An 18,600-nucleotide genomic window follows, 5' to 3' on the forward strand; every position below is an offset into this window, starting at 1 on the left:
GCAAAATATGAACCATTTGTATCAACGTCACGCAACAAGGGATTTCAGCAGTCGTATTTTTCCATGTCTGAACTAAGCCCAAGGAGAACGAAGCACATTACTGTTTATAGTCGAGAACTATCAGCTGCCACAAAACGATTTTGCTTCAACTAACACAGTTCCCCGGTGTATTCAAACAAGAGACATATCCCGTCACTTCAACTGTGACCTCCATGTACAGCGTCGTTTTCGTTAAGAACCAGTAGCAGAAATTGTGAATTTGAACTATTTTTTTCATTCAACGTTTCTATGACATACAGTGACGGTAGCTAGTTAGGAACAGTTCCTAATTTTTCAGTGTGTTCGTGTTTACAACGGCTCCAAAGTGGTGCACAAAGGAGAAATCATAAAAAAATGACGTTTTCCAATTAGAGGGAAAGGTTGGTGCCCACAAAAACGCTATTTGGTAACATCAGTATTCGGACTCTAGAAGCAGCTGGACTTAATAATGGTCTCATCTGTACTGCTGTTGAAATAAGGCTTTCAAAACAGAATGTAAAATTACGTCCATCATTTTTTTCATTAAGAACAAAACGACGAGGTTCAGAAATCACGGACAATGACAGCTGTGAATAGCTCCTAAGTTTCTACATCTACATCTGTACTCCGCGAGCCACCTTACGGTGTGTGGCGGAGGGTTTGTCATGCTCTAGAATGCTTGATTCTTGTTTACCTGAAAGCCAGAGCTCCCGCTGACGTATGTTAAAAGTTACAACAACCTATTAGAATTGGTTTAATTGATTCAAATTCGAAAGATTTGATGCGGTATGTGCTAGCAATAAGCCACTGAGACGGCAGAGAGCTGGACTGCAGCGTGTGCACTGCTGTGACGCCTCTTGTGTGGTCAGGAAAATTGGTGTAACACACTAGTGTCACTGCATGGCTGCCCAACCAAGTTCAAATGTGAAGACAAGTGCCAATATGGTGAACAGAAGGAGATATCGCCCTCATTCTTTTCAGATGATCCATCCCGTCATTTGGCTAAATCAACTTAGGTAAACCATGGGAAACCTAAATCTGGATGTATGGAATCCAGATGAGAATACAAGGTTCACTTCTCGGGGGCAGGGTCACAGATCTCTTATGGTCTGCCCCTCCCAATTTAATATTATAATAATCTGTTTACATCAATGCTTATTACATACCTTTAGGATAACCTCCTTTTCAGAGAAATACAGCATTTGAAAGGCATTCGTCCATAAATTCGACAAGTACTTATGTCATGCAACAGATTTAAGTGCTGCAACAGCACTTTTTTGCAAGTTTAGTATGTCATATCTTACACAACATAAATTCTTAGTGTGTGTGTGTGTGTGTGTGTGTGTGTGTGTGTGTGTGTGTGTGTGTGTCGAACCAGGGACCTAGATACGACAGGTAGGCTTCGTCCCGCAGTAGGTCTCAGTGGTTCACAATCCCATAACGGGTCACAGCAGTCCATCCACCCCACCGACGCCCCACACCGGACCCACGGTTATTGTGCAGTCTCATACCAGACGAGTGGAACCCCAAATGTTTGGTGGTAGAGTAATTATGGTGTACGTGCCGTACCTGGAGACAGTGTTTGCGCAACAATCGCCGACATAGTGTAACTGATGCCGAATAAGGGGAACCAGCCCGCATTCGCCGAGGCAGATGTAAAAGCGCCTTAAAAACCAACTATTCACAGCCTGGCCGGCACACCGGACCTCGACACTAATCCGCCGAATGGATTCGTGCCAGGGACCGGCACGCCTTCCCGCTCGGGAAGCAGCGCGTTCTTGGTGTGCACTCACCATTAGCACTATTTCATTTAGCCCTACGATTGTGAATGTACGTCTGCGGACTGTGGCTTAGCGAGCGAATAAACCAGTGGATGCTGTTTCTTTCAGTCATTCCAACACCCTAGAAATCTGTCATTATTTATTCTCTCGGTTGAATGTTTTTCCCTTTCCGTGTTGCCCTACTGAGCTTCCTAAGCTTCACCATTCAGATGATTCACGAACCTTGTCTGAGCATTTATTGACAGAAGGTACAATCAGCCTATAAATGTACGCCTATTCCTTGCAAACAACTTAAAAGTATTCTGTGTTAATCGTAATTTATAATTTCTAGAATTTCTCAGCATTTTAGACACACTCAGTTTTCATGCTACTTTATTATCCGAAAGTTAGCTAAGAAATTTGGAAATTTTATTTACGTAAAAATATAAGCGCTTTTCGTAAAATAACGCTCCCTCTTCTCCTAGGATCCGTTGGTGTTTGAATCGTCATCCATCCGTACAGGAGTTCAGTGCACATTACTCGCGCAGAAAAAGAGTGCTATATCAGCGCCTGAGTGAAATACAACGGCACAAATTGATCTGTCACAGGAAAATTTGCCACACCCTGACATTTCGGCGCAGAGGAAACGATGCTACGACAATGACTCGTGCGTGGAACCAGTGGCTCGAAGAGCAGCGACGAGAGGATAGTGGACCATTGTAATGCGACTACTACACTGGCCGCCCGACACCTTGTCTGCATGGTAGGAAAGGACCGCAGTGTTTCCCCGAGGATACTGCCCTGTTATTGACGTGGCTTTCAGTGTGTCGAGGGGTCGTGCAGTCTACTGCGGCCTGGCTGGGGGAAACTTGTAGACTAGTAAGATTTAGCGTTTTCGGACGTGTCCAGCTGGTGACTGCAACGCGAAAATGAAACCAAGTGTGGTTGGCTGGGCGACACTGGACGTAACATATGAACTCGGCTCATAAGCAGTAAGGACAGTCTGTACAGTAACCATTTCTTGTCTCAATTGAGTGCTCGTGCGAGTGACGTGCTTTTGTCGTATTCTTCGTATACTAAGACTCGCTTGTCACGAGTGGCCAATATTACATACACCAAAATAGCGTGTGCTGTCTGCTGTACAGTCTGGTATTTGAATGATGGAAGTGAAGTACTAAGTGATCATCAGTCTCACAAAAAGTTAGATGATGATGATTGGTTTGGAGGGGGGGGGGGGGGGGGGGGGGCGCTCAACTGCCCGGTTATCGGCGCCCCTACAAATTCCCAACCTGTGCTCAGCCCACTATCGCCACTTTCATGAATGATGATGAAATGATGACAACACAAACATCCAGCCATCTCGAGGCAGGTGAAAATCCTTGAACCCGCTGGGAATCGTACCCGGGACCCCGTGCTCGGGAAGCGAGAACGCGACCGCGACGCTACGAGCTGCGGACAAAAAGTTTGAGCATAGCAACAGAAGGCAGTTATAATAGAGTTTGTTAATGACAAAAGCAAAATTCATACTCAATATTTTTGACAAACTTCTTAGGGTAAATTCTCTACAGTGTAAAACCAGCTGTCAAAAGATGGAGTGCAAGTTATTTAAAATTAACCAGTGCTGCGCTACTCAATATTTTGGAGAAATTAAGAGCTGGAGGTGAAGCCAGAGTGCCAATCTATAGTTTGGTGCAGGGACCACACTCGTTTTGAAAATTTGGACAGAAAATGAAGTCGGTGGGATTTTGCAACTGGTTTTTGGCGGTGTGTGTCCGGATACTTTCGATAACGTAGTGTAGGTTTCAGATAGCCTTCATGAAAGTCGAAAACGTCTGTTACACAGATTTCGTGTAATTGTGTCATTTATCACATCCGATTTTACAATGTGAAATTTATATATTTTGAAGAAGAATGTTAGACAACTATAACTTCGTACCAATGTTGTGACTTGGTACAGAAGTTCCTGCAACCCAAATTTAACAAACTTAAGGAAGAGGTGTCGTTTTAGTTAATCATGCCTCAGAGCATGCTTCTCATGGGTAGTATGTTATTTTGGGAGACATTTGCCCAGGTTATCTGATCGTGGCCTTATTGGATGGGTATGAGACAATAAAAAAAAATTTAGACGTCCGAACAAACCGACCATCTTGAAAGTAGTTACTGAGGTTAACGAAGGCGATGTTGGCCTGATGTACTCGACGATGCCCTTTAGCTATACTGTCTAAACGATCGTCCTAAGAAATATCAAATTAAAATCAGCCTGAAGATGCCTAAATAAGGTGAAACGCGAAGTTGATAAATAAAAAAAATTAACTTGCGACCAAGACTGTTTTCAACTAATACTAATAGGTCAAAATATTATTGTGTAACACAGATACTGCCGCGCAGGATTAGCCGAGCGGTCTAGGGCGCTACAGTCATGGACTGTGCGGCTGTTCCCGGCGAAGGTTCGAGTCCTCCCTCGGGCATGGGCGTGTGTATTTGTCCTTAGGATAATTTAGGTTAAGTAGTGTGTAAGCTTAGGGACTGATGACCTTAGCAGTTAAGTCCCATAAGATTTCACACACATCTGAACATTTTTTGAACACAGATACTAGTTAATGTAAATGATCATCTCTGTGATCTGAGGCAACATTTGGTTCGTTTATGTAAACGTCAGGATTTTATTGCCTCTTCGGCTTATCAAACTTTGTCTAAACTACGAATTCTTCTAACATGGGATAGCAGTGCGACAGCTGTCCAGAGCATAGTGCATAATGTCTTGCAGCTTGTCTTCACCGATTGTTTCAGAATCATTGGATTGGACTAATGGGACCATCCTGTTCATCAGATTTAGCCTCCTTAGAGTTCTAGACGACACTGTTTACAAGAACATACCTGTTACATGACTGACTGCAATTTTTTTATTGCAGCTAGTCATCGGCATACTGGACATCAACTTTGAAGACTAGTTCTCTTTCTTCTTCAGAATCCATAGCATTAGCTGATTTACTTTTTTTTTTACTTAAGTTAGTCAAAAACATGTGCAGCAGGCAACTGCCGGTATTTACAATTTTTAAACTCGATTTCTCATGGATTAATTGCACTGGAATACGGAAAAAAACACACCACTGTCATTCTAATTTACTCTAGCGTCATTACGCAATGTTCCATTTAAAAATTACCAACCTTCTAAAAGATGTAAACATACACTAGTGGTTATTATAATCTTTGAGTAGGCTGCAATTACGCACTTTTAGTTGCATTTCATTTATCTATACGACCCTCCATTTGGAAAGCGTTTGGAATACAACTTCTAAAAGATCATCCCTGCGTTTGGACTCAGAAAATATCCTAGAATTACGATACTGTAAAAGATAGAAGTGAGTTATGCGTAAAAATGTAGGTGGCATGATTGAAAATGTATGCTCGCACGCATATTACGAGTCAACAGTCAGTAAAGTTGACAATGAATAAGAAGTAACCTGCTGTGTTGAGTCTTGCCTAGAATTGCTGGTCACAGCAATCACAGTGTACCACCGCTTTGTTGTCGCGGCAGAAATGGAATGGTCTGCGGGTAGCTTCAGGACAGCTTGTCACTCACCTTTGCCAGAAATAGAACATTCAATGTAGTGTATTGTCCCTAGTAATTTCATTGGGACATTGTCGTCGCCGTAGCTGGGCTTTGTCTCGCCAACAAGGACAGGTGCCAGTAAGTGGAGGTCTGAATCTATAACGAAACAGTGTCGGATTGAAATTTGAATCGAGTCATATGCAACGTCACAACGCCTCTACTAATATTATAAGTCCTTTTACGATGTGAATGAAATACTGTGAAAAATTTTGTAAAGTTTTTTTAAGGCGTGTATTTGATCCAGCAGTAATTAAAAACTGCGGCTGCCTGAGGTGATAATCTGCATGCGATTATTTATTATCGAGACCTTCAAGAGGAAGCGATACCGAGGTTAAATCATAGACTACTAAGGATGAAAGGGTAAAATTCATTAAAACTATGAATTAATTAATAACTAATAAGGTGTTGTACCTACCGAACATTAAATATTAATTTTGTCAGTTGTGGAGATAATAGAAATGAAGACAGGTAATCGTATTCCTTACAGATATTGTTCCCAAATCATAACTAAATAATTAACAGGATTGATGTGTTATAAATGCTCGTTAAGAGTCCGTTTTTCATTAAAACTGAGTGTTTGTGGATCAAAGCCCATCTTCACGCTCAAGGGCAGGAGGAAAATAGGTTGCCAGAATCTGGCAACCTAACATTCTAAACTTACCACAAAAGACCGACATAGGTTAGTCATAAAAAGTAGTGCTAAACTGGTCAGTCGACTGTTTCTTTCAGCGGGAATTTTTAAATATGGCCAAAGGGACACATTTGCTGTCGTCTTGTCCACTGGACTTCGAAGGAACACATGCACTTACATGATCAGTACAGTCAGACACAAGAACAAATAGACCAACAGTTAATACGTCACGTACCGAGCAAGGTGGCGCAGTGGTTAGACACTGGACTCGCATTCGGGAGGACGACGGTTCAATCCCGCGTCCGGCCATCCTGATTTAGGTTTCCCGTGATTTCCCTAAATCATTCCAGGCAAATGCCGGGATGGTTCCTCTGAATGGGCACGGCCGACTTCCTTCCCTAATCCGATGAGGCCGATGACCACGCTTTCTGGTCTCCTTCCCCAAACAACCAACCAACCAATACGTCACGTTGGTAAAGTTACCCTTCGTGCTGCAGAAGCTTGGGGAAGACTATTCTTTCAATGAGCAATCACATCAACTGTGTCACACAGCCACGAGGCAGCCCTTGCTAGCGCACAGGTAATGGCACACATTCCACTGCCATCGTAGTCTTACTTGACCCTCTCCCTCTCCCTCTCTCTTTCGCGAGTGCCTCATTATTTAAGAATTTTATTTACCTATGGTTTCGAGCATCCTATTATCCAAGTAATATCTTCTTGTACTGAATTACAATGAAGTAGACTCTTTGTTAACCATTTCAGTACCATTACACTGCTCAGTTAGTCTTCTTTACCTCTGTGTGATTTAAAGATCACAACATATCCTTCTTATTCAGGTTTGACAACGACTCTTATCTGAGTAAAACTGCAAGGTCCTCTCCCATTCTGGAATTCGACGGGTAGAATGAACCAAATTAATTGTGAATAACTAGAACGTCTAGGTTTAATGTTACAGTACCAGTAAGAAATGAAATATGATGCTTGGGTCGAAAGCCAACATGCAGGTTTCCGTATTTATAGCAAGTTATATGGGTACAGGGGAGAGGACAGCGGCCATTCTGTCGAAACACAGACTGCCATTTTAATATGTGTGAAGTTGTTATTAGAAGCTCCAATAATATTATCAGACAGAACTGTGCCTCTCTCGCAGTGTAGTGCGACTGACCAATTTTATTGAAGGTTTTAACGTCCCGTCAGCGACGAGGTCATTACAGACGTTCCGCAAACTCGAATTGGGGGAAGACAGAAAACCACATGGGCCGTGTCCTTTTCAAAGGAATCATGTTGGCGTTTGATGTCAGGGTTTTGGGAAATCATGGAAAAGCTAAATTTGGTTGCCCAGCAGACACGGATTAGAAACGCCGTCCCCCCCCCCCCCCCCTCCGAAAACAGTGCAGGGTCTTACCATTTAGCAAACTCACTCGGTAATTTCACTGATGTCCTTTCAGAACACACTCGAGTATATATTACTGAATTTGTAGTATGTTATTTGAAACTGGCCCTGCTGCCTATCTGTGGCCGTGTGGCACTAATGCCTGTGTACCAGCAAAAGGTGAATGCCTGATATTGCTGAACGTTTAACCGAACACCGTGACTTGATTATTCACAGAGGAAGATAGCAGATGCCATCTGTGTAACCCCAAAGCGTTGGTTGTATGGGGCCCAGAGGGTTGAAGATTTTAATGTAACTTGATTTAATTAAACTGCTATCTTTTCGCAAATAACGTTTTAATTCGTAAGTGCTAAAATTTGCATATCCATTTTCTATGTGTTACTGAAGTGAAGGAGCAACGATAATTAGATAATTTTATATACTTCTTAACATTTTTGGATCATTTTCATTGTAATATAACACCTTTCGGTCAATGATTATTAATTTTCGTCAAGATGTTGGTGACCGTTAGGCAGGTTCCCTTGTATGAAAGATACCGTCATGAGAACAAATATACCTATGCCAGGAAATAGTTGACGGTTAATATCTGCCAGGTATCGACAACCTAACAAAAAAAAATCGTTCAAATTGCTCTCAGCACTATGGGACTTAACATCTGAGGTCATCAGTCCGCTAGAACTTAGAACTACTTAAACCTAACTAACCTAAGGACATCACAGACATCTATGCCCGGGGCACGATTCGAACCTGCGACCGTAGCAGTCACGCGGTTACAGACTGAAGCGCCTAGAAGCGCTCGGCCACCGCGGCCGGCCGACAACCTAACAATCTGTAGAATTTCTTCTGAACTCACTTCCTAATGTGATCTTTTCAAGTTACGTCCTTAGAAGATAAGAACTGAAAAAAGTGCCATCCATGCAAATGATGTTTCCTTGCTGGGACCGAATACTTAATACTATTCTCTAGGATAATTCGCCCTCACTTTTCTGTTTTATGAAACAGCAAACTTGTGACGTCCATGTCAGGTGATCGTAAAGTTTACGGTTCCTGAGGCGTATATTTCCCTCAAAATACATGCGCCGGTGCAGAGCCTGGAGCAGCAGGTCGGGATGCTACCGCCTGCAGGCTGGGTGCTATATCAACACATTTCACTGATGTGAAGCATTGCTCGCAGTTCAAGTTGCTATTCTCAGCTCCATACTGACTTTCTCAATATATCACAAGGTAGTCACTTTGCAGCGCTTTCTAGATTGAAGCTTTTCTTAACCTGTGGAATATGATTAAGAATACTACCGCAGTAGTAGTAGTTGTTGTTGTTGTTGTTGTTGGGTTGGGGGTTGGGTTGTTGGGGGGGGGGGAGACCAAACAGCGAGGTCATCTGTCTCATCGGATTAGGGAAGGATGGGGAAGGAAGTCGGCCGTGCCCTTTCAAAGGAACCATCCCGGCATTTGCCTGGAGCGATTTATGGAAATCACGGAAAACCTAAATCATGATGGTCGGACGCGGAATTGAACCATCGTCCTCCCGAATGCGAGTCCAGTGAGCTAGCCACTTTACACTGAATGAAGAGCAATTTGTTTATTTAAGTAAATGTAAATCTTTGGTACGCAAAATCTTTGTATTATCGTGTTAAATTTGATGTCCTCCCGATGTTACTTCTTGTAACTCCTTTCCTCTTAACTTATTTCCCCATGACTGCTCTCGATTAATCATTTGATTCTCAACAGTAAACAGGACAAAGTACGATGCTTTTCAAGGCTACACGGACCAAAACATTGCTCCCTGGATTCCACTTGTTTGAGAAACTGGTGGCTATCACAGATGGACAGCCGTATGTTCACCACAACGTACGTACAAATCAATAGGAAATGAAGGACTGGGTAGATGGCATGCTTGGTATATAAAATTACATTGCCGGCCTCACGTTCGCGAATTTTAACCCAAGTGTACATACAATGGAGCAAATTGATGGTCTTACACCACAAAAACTTTGACTAAACGCTACCGAACTAGTAATCTGCTTATGGGATGCATTGATTATAATTTAATCCTTACGCGAGATTATTATTACCAGTAGAGAATAGTCACTGTTACAGATGACGAATGGTGTGACAACATGATGGCTGATGGGTTTGTGTGGAGCTTTATATCTGGCGACCACAACCTAACACGCCAAGAGGACGTGCACTTGCAGCTTATCGCCATCTTTCGAACTTCGAGAAAATACGGATCATTGACAAGAGATAGCTGGGAGCTGTCATGCCGACAGATCGCACAGACAGTTGTCTGCATCACAATAGCTATAGAAAGAGTGATTGCGACATGGACTCAGGATAACAGTGTGGCAAGAAGAGTAGACACGGGTCCTTCCAAGAGGGTCGTGGGACTGATCGACCGCACTCGCGAATAGACGGGTTAAAACAACTGAAAGCCGGGCGGACGTCCCAACCGTGTGTCACCGCGAACAGTCGGGAAAATATTACACATTTAATAACCGTTTTCTGATTTAACATCGCCACAGAATTTGTTAAATATCAGAATTGTGCTTTATGGTGTAACACTCCCCGTCAGTGAATGTAGGACAAATTTTCTCTGTTATGCTTCAACAGCTGTTAGAAACATTGCAAAAAATATCATCAGATACGCAAGAAAATGTTTCAGTATCTGACTGCCAAACGGGTAGATGCTGCACGCACACGTGTTTTGTGTGTGTGTGTGTGTGTGTGTGTGTGTGTGTGTGTGTGTTTGAGAGCACGACTGTCACGCTGACTAAACGCACCGAGTAGACGTAACATTTATGACCACTTCTTTCCTTGTCCCTCTGTTCCCAACGATAAAATTCCACTTAACCTTGTGAAGTTCAATGAGTGAGTGAGTGCCGCTACTGGCTTGTGTGCCGCATGCTGCAGCCAATGAGGCAGACGACTGTTCTGTTGCTTGGAAACCAGCCATGCCGCAGTACTGCGCTCCCACTTGCTCCGGCAGTTGTGATTACTGCTGACAGTCGCCACATCTCCTGGCAGGCTTTTCACGCTTAATGAGTCTTTCACCTTAAATCATGCGGCGCCACCATCTGCCGCGCGTTTCGTCACAGATTCATTTGGGAAGTTCGTCCAATTCCAGTGGCAAATGCTACAAGAGATACGTTGTGCACGACAGTGTGGTTTACTGTTAAAATTCCGATGGCGTACTTCCCTAGAAGAGTCAATATATATATTGTTTCCACCTACAAATATTTAGCGTTTAAACCATGAATGTAAAATCGGAGAGATGGGAGCTCATATGAAGGCTTATCAACAATCGTTCTTGTCGCAAATCATTCGCTACCGGAACAGAGAGAGGAGAAGTGACAGTGCTACGGAAAGTGGCTTGCAGACTGCAGATGGTTCAAATGGCTCTAAGCACTATGGGACTTAACATCTGAGGTCATCAGTCCCCTAGACTTAGAGCTACTTAAACGTAACCAACCTAAGGACATCACACATATCCACGCCCGAGGCAGGATTCGAACCTGCGACCATAACAGCCGCGTCGTTCCGGACTGAAGCGCCTAGAACCGCTCAATCACAGCGGCCGGCTGCAGAGTGCAGATGTAGATGTATCAGTTTACTATTGCTGGCGCTTACTGCAGGAATACGTTAGTTTCATATCGGCAGCGTATCCGTGAGAAGAAATGTGTGATTTGTGATAGGCTTGGAATGGAACTCGTCAGCGACACGTTTTTTTTTAAATTTAATTATCGATACATTTAGATAAACATACTACCCGATCCACCGATATTCTTTGTAGATCATAAAGTTTTGGCTATTTATTTATGAGTAAACAAATAGTATTGCTTTATTTGTATTCAGTTATAAAACTGAATAATAAGAAATTATTTCAGACCGAAATTGAAGTATTAAAAAATGTGTGATAAAGATATTTTTCCCAATTGTGAAAAAAACATTCGAAACTAATAACAGTAATAATAATAATAATAATAATAATAATAATAATAACAATAATAACAATTTTTTGAATGATAATTGGATAAAGTTTGTAAAGCAAATTATGAATCATATATTATTTTCTCTGGACTTACAGATAGATATTTCTCAATATTTTTGTGCTGTGAGATTTGGATGTCTCAGCGTTTCTGACAATCTTCTGGTGTGTGCTGATGGAGTTATGTCCTACAAATATTGTTCTATGTTGACAGATCTATTCTGCTATGTAACACTTTATTTGTGGGGTGGGCTGTGGTATTCTAACTGAAGCCATAATTAATGAAGAAGCAAAATCTCCACAACTTTTCATTAAAAAATTTAATGCATGATTTGGAAAAAACCTGGACCCCCTGCTTGTGAAGTAGGAATCAACCAAGCAGACGCTGAGCAGCCGACAAAGAGAAACTACGAGAAGACTACACTGAAGTGTCATGCTGGGTAACAGTCCTATTTAAATATTGTCTTTTTGCAGCATTACAGTAATTCGCCACTCCTTTGAATTTTGTCATACGCAGTACACTACACGGCGTATCCCTGAATGTCTGCTGATGAATTTCAATCAATTGATTTTAATAAATCTCAACACAAACGGAGGAGGCTAGCTACCTATGCAGGTCTGTCCTCTGTATTACAGTTATCTGTGCAGTAGAGTGTGTCTTGAAAATAGGTCTTTTCCTGGCATCTAATTCAATGTGCACGCCTTCGTGGCTGAGAAATACGCATGTCAAGCTGCGTGGAAGATCCGGATTCGATGCCTCATGCTGTCTATGAATTTATCTTGATGGGAAGACTGGAAAGTGACACCTGACTTAGTACTTGATGGGAAAATACACACTCCGGAGTCGAAAACAGAAATTTGGAAATTTGTGGTAAGATCTTATGGGACCAAACTGCTGAGGTCATCGGTCCCTAAACCTACACAATACTTTGTCTAACAAACTAACTTATGATAAGGACAACACACACACCCATGCCCGAGAGAGGACTGGAACCTCCGATGGCGGAGTAGCGCGGACCGTGACAAGGTGCCTTAGACCACGCGGCTCGAAAACAGACATTAGAGACCCGAACAGTAGTACGTTAAATACATACCCCTCCCATAATGCTTACCAATTCCTTGGGGCAGAGAATGATGCTTTTCTCATTTTTGCAGTATGCATCAACAGATCTTCAACAGATTTAGATACACATACGTATCTCCTGTTATAACGAAAGAACATTCCTTTCTGAATGTTCTTAGGGCAAACAGTTTACTGAGATCCGTACAGAAAGCACTGATCCTGACATTGGCGCCGTCATGAGTGATCCTGCACACAAAATCCGATGATGTTACCCATCTATTGCTGAAGGAACAAGAGACTTCTTGCAATGGGTTGGCGGTCTTAATCTGTACAGCAGTAATCCTAGGTGGCGCAATGGTTGAAGTACCAGAATCTACTTCGAGAAAGGCGAGATTCAATCTCCTGTTCACAGACTTTGGTCGTTTAAGGCGAAAGACACGATGGTTCCTTCGAAAAGAGCTCGGCATGTTTTTTTCAGTTCTTATTCTGTCCATGATTATGCTCCTTCTCCAATGGGCTAGCCGTCACACAACTCTAAATACTGGCCTTTTTTCCTCCATTTATTAATTGTCAGAAGGAACATCTAGACACATGACCTCCTACGTAGAAGTTTGTCGTACTTTTAGTACAAAAACGGTCCTCATCATCTGAATTTGTTTCGGTTCGGTACTTGATACCTCGACGCCATTCGACGTCCCATGGAAACCGAAGTGAATGTCGCATTACGTAATACTGTCCCCAAGGGCCTGTGCGAGTGGCGCGGTGCATGGTTCAAATGGCTCTGAGCACTATGGGAATTAACATCTGAGGTCATCAGTCCCCTAGACTTAGAACTACTTAAACCTAACTAACCTAAGGACATCACACAGCCGGCGGCGGTGGCCGAGCGGTTCTAGGCGCTTCAGTCCGGAACCGCGCTGCTGTTACGGTCGCAGGTTCGAATCCTACCTCGGGCATGGCTGTGTGTGATGTCCTTAGGTTAGTTAGGTGTAATTAGTTCTAAGTCTAGGGGACTGATGACCTCAGATGTTAAGTCCCATAGTGCTTAGAGCCATTTTTTTTGACATCACACACATCCATGCCCGAGGCAGAATTCGAACCTGCTACCGTAGCGGTCGCGCGGTTCCAGACTGAAGCGCCTACAACCGCTCGGCAACAACGGCCGGCCGCGGTGCATGTTTCGGGCAACCTTTATCCTAGAATTATTGCGTATCTGGACATGACCAACGACCTGGTGTAACAAGAAACGTGATTCGTAAAACCAGGCAACACATTTCCATTTACCCACGGTCCAATCTCGATGATCCCGTGCCCCTGCAATCGCAGAGGACAATGTCATTAAAGAAACATGCTGCCAATCCCCATACTGAACAATGTTCGCTGAATGGAGTTCTCCGAACCACATTTGCCTGAATCAGCACTGTACACTGTCAGCAGATTTGCCACCCATCTCTGCCTGTCCTACTTTTAAGAGTGAGTAAGTCCCAGATCTCCACCCTCTCTGAAGACGTCTGTACATCCAACATCTTGTCGCCGCTCACGATAGTAGCACGCGAACAGCCGACGGGCTTCGCAGTTACCGAGATGCTCGTTCGCAAGTTGATTTTACCATTTCGCTAGAATGATTCATCATTCGTCTCTACTCTGCTTATATACTTTCCCTACTGCGTCACGTGCTGTCATCGCAATTAAGTTGCATTCAGTCTCGCGATGGGCAGTGGTCATATTGATTTGCCTCATCAGTGTACATACCATTATGTTACATCGAAAGCTACTTTTATGTCCGAAGATTTCCACATACTTCCTAAGATGATGTGTTCTATTCGCGAGGAACTATTCAGTCCTGTTACTAAGTTCATCTGATATTCCGAACGCCCGTATGTTGTTCATTAGGCGGCAGTTCTCAACTGAACACCGTCCGGATGTCGAGCAACACGGCATTTACCTGTGCTCCGGTGTCAACTGCATTCCGCGTCTCGAGTGCGAAAAGAGCGAGCGTATTGTAGAATAAATGTTGATTCCAACAGTGGAGATTTTAAGTCTCCGTAAAGAAAGAATAAAACGTGATTCGATTTCAACAACAGACTGAAGTCAGCAACATAAGCCTATAATTGTACGCATCTGTTCGACGGCTCGTATCAGAAATCGGTTTGGCCTACGCTTTTTTTAACTGCTTGTTGTCACTCCTCCACAGGTCAACAAAATACTGTTGCTAGCAGAGAAACAAGTATTTGGATTACTCTAAATAGAATATCATACGTAGCTCATCAAGTTCAGTCTCCTTCCTTCCTTTTCCTTGTTGAGCGATTCTACTTGATTTTGTATCTTGGTGTTCGTGTAACCATAGAAAGAACAACCGTAGTACCACCATCCTCAGTAACGTAATTTCGGAAAACGGATTCTAGTACACTGGCTGTAAAAAGTCGCAGCACCAAAAGAATAATGAATGTAGGATAACGAAATTTCAGGAACATATTTGTGTAGGTAACATATTTAAGTGAGTAACATTGCAAGACCACAGGTTAGCGTAAGCGCGAGATAATCATTTCACATGTGATACCATTTCTGTTGCACTTGGTCGGTCAATATAGGGGCGATTAATGCTGTTTGTTGATGACGCTGGAGTTGGCCGATGATGTCCCACATGTGCTCGATTGGAAACTGATTCGGCGATCGAGCAGGCCAAGGCAACATGTATAAACTCTGTAGACCATGTTGGCTTAAAACAGCGGTATATGGGCGAGCGATTTACTGCTGTAAAACATCCCTTGAAATGCTGTTCATGAATTGCAGCACAACATGTCGGATCACCAGACTGACATAACAATTTGCTGTCAGGGTGCCTGGCATGACCACGAGACTGCTCCTGCTGTCATACGAAATCGTACCCCAGACCATAACTCCAGGTGTAGGTCCAGTGTATCTAGCAAGCAGACAGACTGGTTGCAAGCTCTCAGCTGGCCTCCTCCTAAGCAACACACGGCCATCACTGGCACTGAGGCAGAGCCAACATTCATCTGAAAACAAAACAGACCTCCACCCTGCCCTCCTACGAGCTCTCTCTTGACACCACTGAAATCGCAAATGGCGTTGGTTTGGGGTCAGTGAAATGTACGCTATAGGGCGTCTGGCTCGGAGCTGTCCTTGAAGTAACCGTTGTGTCACTGTGGTGCCCACTGCTGTTCAAATTGCTGCTGAAGATGCAGTACGATGCGCCAGCGCTATACACGCCTAACATGATGGTCTTCCCTCTCGGTAGTGCCTCTTGGCCGACCCGAGACTCGTGTTGTTACGACCGTACATTGTCGTGACTACCACTGTCAGCAATCATGTAAACTGGCTACAATTCTGCCAAGGCTTTATGTAATTTCACAGAACAGCCCTATTATACGACCTCCTTCAAATTCAGTTAGGTGTTGGCAATGGCGTCTTTGTCGCCTTAAAGGCATTCTTGACTAACACCAACTCACCACGTCCAATCTCACAGTTAATTAACGCTCACGAACGTTAGAGCGTGCGTTTGAATCAAATCTGATTTGCACCCTCATAGTTACCCTACTAGAGCCATTCTTTTGCGATAGGAGCGAAATTTGAACAGACATAATCTTACAATTGGAGAAACACGCCTACCTACATTCGGATATGTCGCACAACTCCTCCTTGATGTTAGGATTACACACACACACACACACACACACACACACACACACACACACACAAACAACAGTGCTTGACTTAAGGATTATATTTCACTTAGATTTTAAGATTATTTTAGTGTCATGTTTGTTCACATATCCGATCCTGACTTCAAAGATTTTCAACCCTTAATACAAAAGTTATTTTAGTGGCTGTAAAGTGGCTTGAAACGAAGTGTCACACGGTTTGCCTTTCACAGTTATAGTTGTACTTGAAATTCGCGTTTTGGTCATATATAAATACTAGCGAACCCAGCAATACTTCGTCATTGGTAAATATGATTATCGCTGCTCATCGGAGTTCAATTCGAAGAGGGACTTATCGCTAAGGCAATTTTACTACAGTGAATCAGGTTTGTGTCTGGAGACGTCCTGGACGGTGGCGGGATACCAAGCTGACTGTCGCCCGCCGTACAGCCCGACAACAACTAAGAGTGATGGTCTGGGGTGCCACTTCTTTTCATAGAAGGACCCCTTTGGTTGTCATCCGAGCACCCTTACAATACAAAGGTACGTAGAGGTATTCTTGCCTCCTTTTGTTGCCTTTTAATGCCAAACCATCCAGGGCTTACCTTACAGCAAGATAATCCCCACCCGCACACGGCGAGAGTTTCAGATGCTTGTATTCGTGCTTGCCAAATCCCACCTTGGCCAGAAATGTCGCCGGCTATCTCCCAGACTGAGAGAGTTTGTAGCATTATGGACAGTGCCCTCCAACCATGTCGGTATTTTGAGCACCTAAAGCGTCCTCTGGACTGAATTTTGTACAATATACCTCAGGAGGCCATCCAATAACTATCAATCAATGCCAAGCCGAATAACTGCTTGCATAAGAGCCAGAGGTGGACCAACGTGTTACTGACTTGCTCAATTTGTAAATCTCTTTCTCTCGAATAAATGATCCAATTTTTCTGATATTTTAATCATTTTTTTGTCTACACACGTACATCACATCTACCGATTTCCTTTACATTCGGATAATTCCTTTCTGGTGCATCATCTTTTTTGGCTTAGAGTGTATACAGCCAATACATACTACATATATTTAAAACAAATCGTTTATGGTCGTCCAGATTATGTTATAGTAATTTTAAGTAAGCCAGTACTGAACTTTTCTAGATTTTTTAGTAACAACGTTAAACAACGACTCGCCTTTATACGGCAGTATACATAAAGAAATATATGTACGATGTTTCATTACCTTATGATGGCTTCAGAGCAAGGTGGGAACAGGGAACCAGTAACACAGTAACGGTCCTGCATGCTTGCCAAAGGGCAGTTTACTAAGTCGTTTCACGCCGATATCGGCAGAAATGTTTTCTTTGTGTATATTAGTATTGTGTCTAAGTGCCGGAAGGAAAGCAACGGTTTCTTTATATCGAAATCTGTATTAGCATCTATTTAAGATCCAGTCAATACGTGGTGTAGACAACTGACTCCAAATATAGTAGCCGTAAAATTCACAAATGAAATTACGACAATGATATCTCCGTTAGCATTATAATAATTTAGCTTCTCCGGCTGTATGAGAACGATACTGAAGTTTGATAACAGCCTTTTATGGAGGAACATCTCGTGCGAATATCACACTTTGGTTCACCGAGCGCCTGCGATATTTCCTTAGATTCGTAAGAAATAAATTATACTACACGCCTTTGACTCCATTTGAATCAGATTTGTGAAGTGCACTCCCTTTTCCCTAGGTGACTGGAGACAAGAAAATGTGTTTATTGAGGCAGTTTCCATACTCACAGTGGTTCCTAGACAGATTCCAACCGGGATGTGCTATTCAATTTGAAAACTGGACGCTGTTTACTCCGCCAAAACTTCTCACCAACACAACACCCAATCCCCGAGCGGGTAAAACATTAACCCAGCCGGGAATCGGACCCCGGAGCCCCGTATGCCAATCAGCCGCGCTGACCACGTTTTTTTATTCTCATAGAATGTTTATTCATCCTCAACACAGCAGACCATAAAACACACCTCTTTAAGGAAACAAATAAATAAATACTTATTTGCTCAGTATCTACTAACACTAAGACTGTGTGAATATCACATAGAACATTTACTTTCATATTAAAAGATGATTTTGTACATGATACTTAAAACAACTACAATAAATACACAGATATTGTGAAGTAATTGTATGATTACGAAATCGCCAGTCGTCAAAACTTACAAAAGAAATGAAAAAGTTTTTTTCCGCCAGATACAATATCGCACTGGAAAACGGATTTTTTGAAAAAATGATTTCTCAGCTAATCTGTATACTTTTATGTCACACACACACACACACACACACACACACACACACACACACACACATCACTCAACTTGAGCCCTCATTTCCTCTACTATCAGTTGTTACTCCATGATTTAGACATTCTTGGCTGTCACTGCGCATTTGGGTCGAATAATAACGACAGGATTCCACAGAAC

General features: G+C 42.8%; 1 pseudogene; it reads right to left on the reverse strand.

The window, feature by feature from the left end:
• Positions 1-18,600, reverse strand: part of LOC126470971 (transmembrane protein 165-like) — a 93,233-nt pseudogene that overhangs the window by 70,790 nt on the left and 3,843 nt on the right.

Source organism: Schistocerca serialis, chromosome 3 (genome assembly GCF_023864345.2).
Source record: "Schistocerca serialis cubense isolate TAMUIC-IGC-003099 chromosome 3, iqSchSeri2.2, whole genome shotgun sequence".
In the NCBI taxonomy this organism is placed as follows: Eukaryota; Metazoa; Arthropoda; class Insecta; order Orthoptera; family Acrididae; genus Schistocerca; species Schistocerca serialis.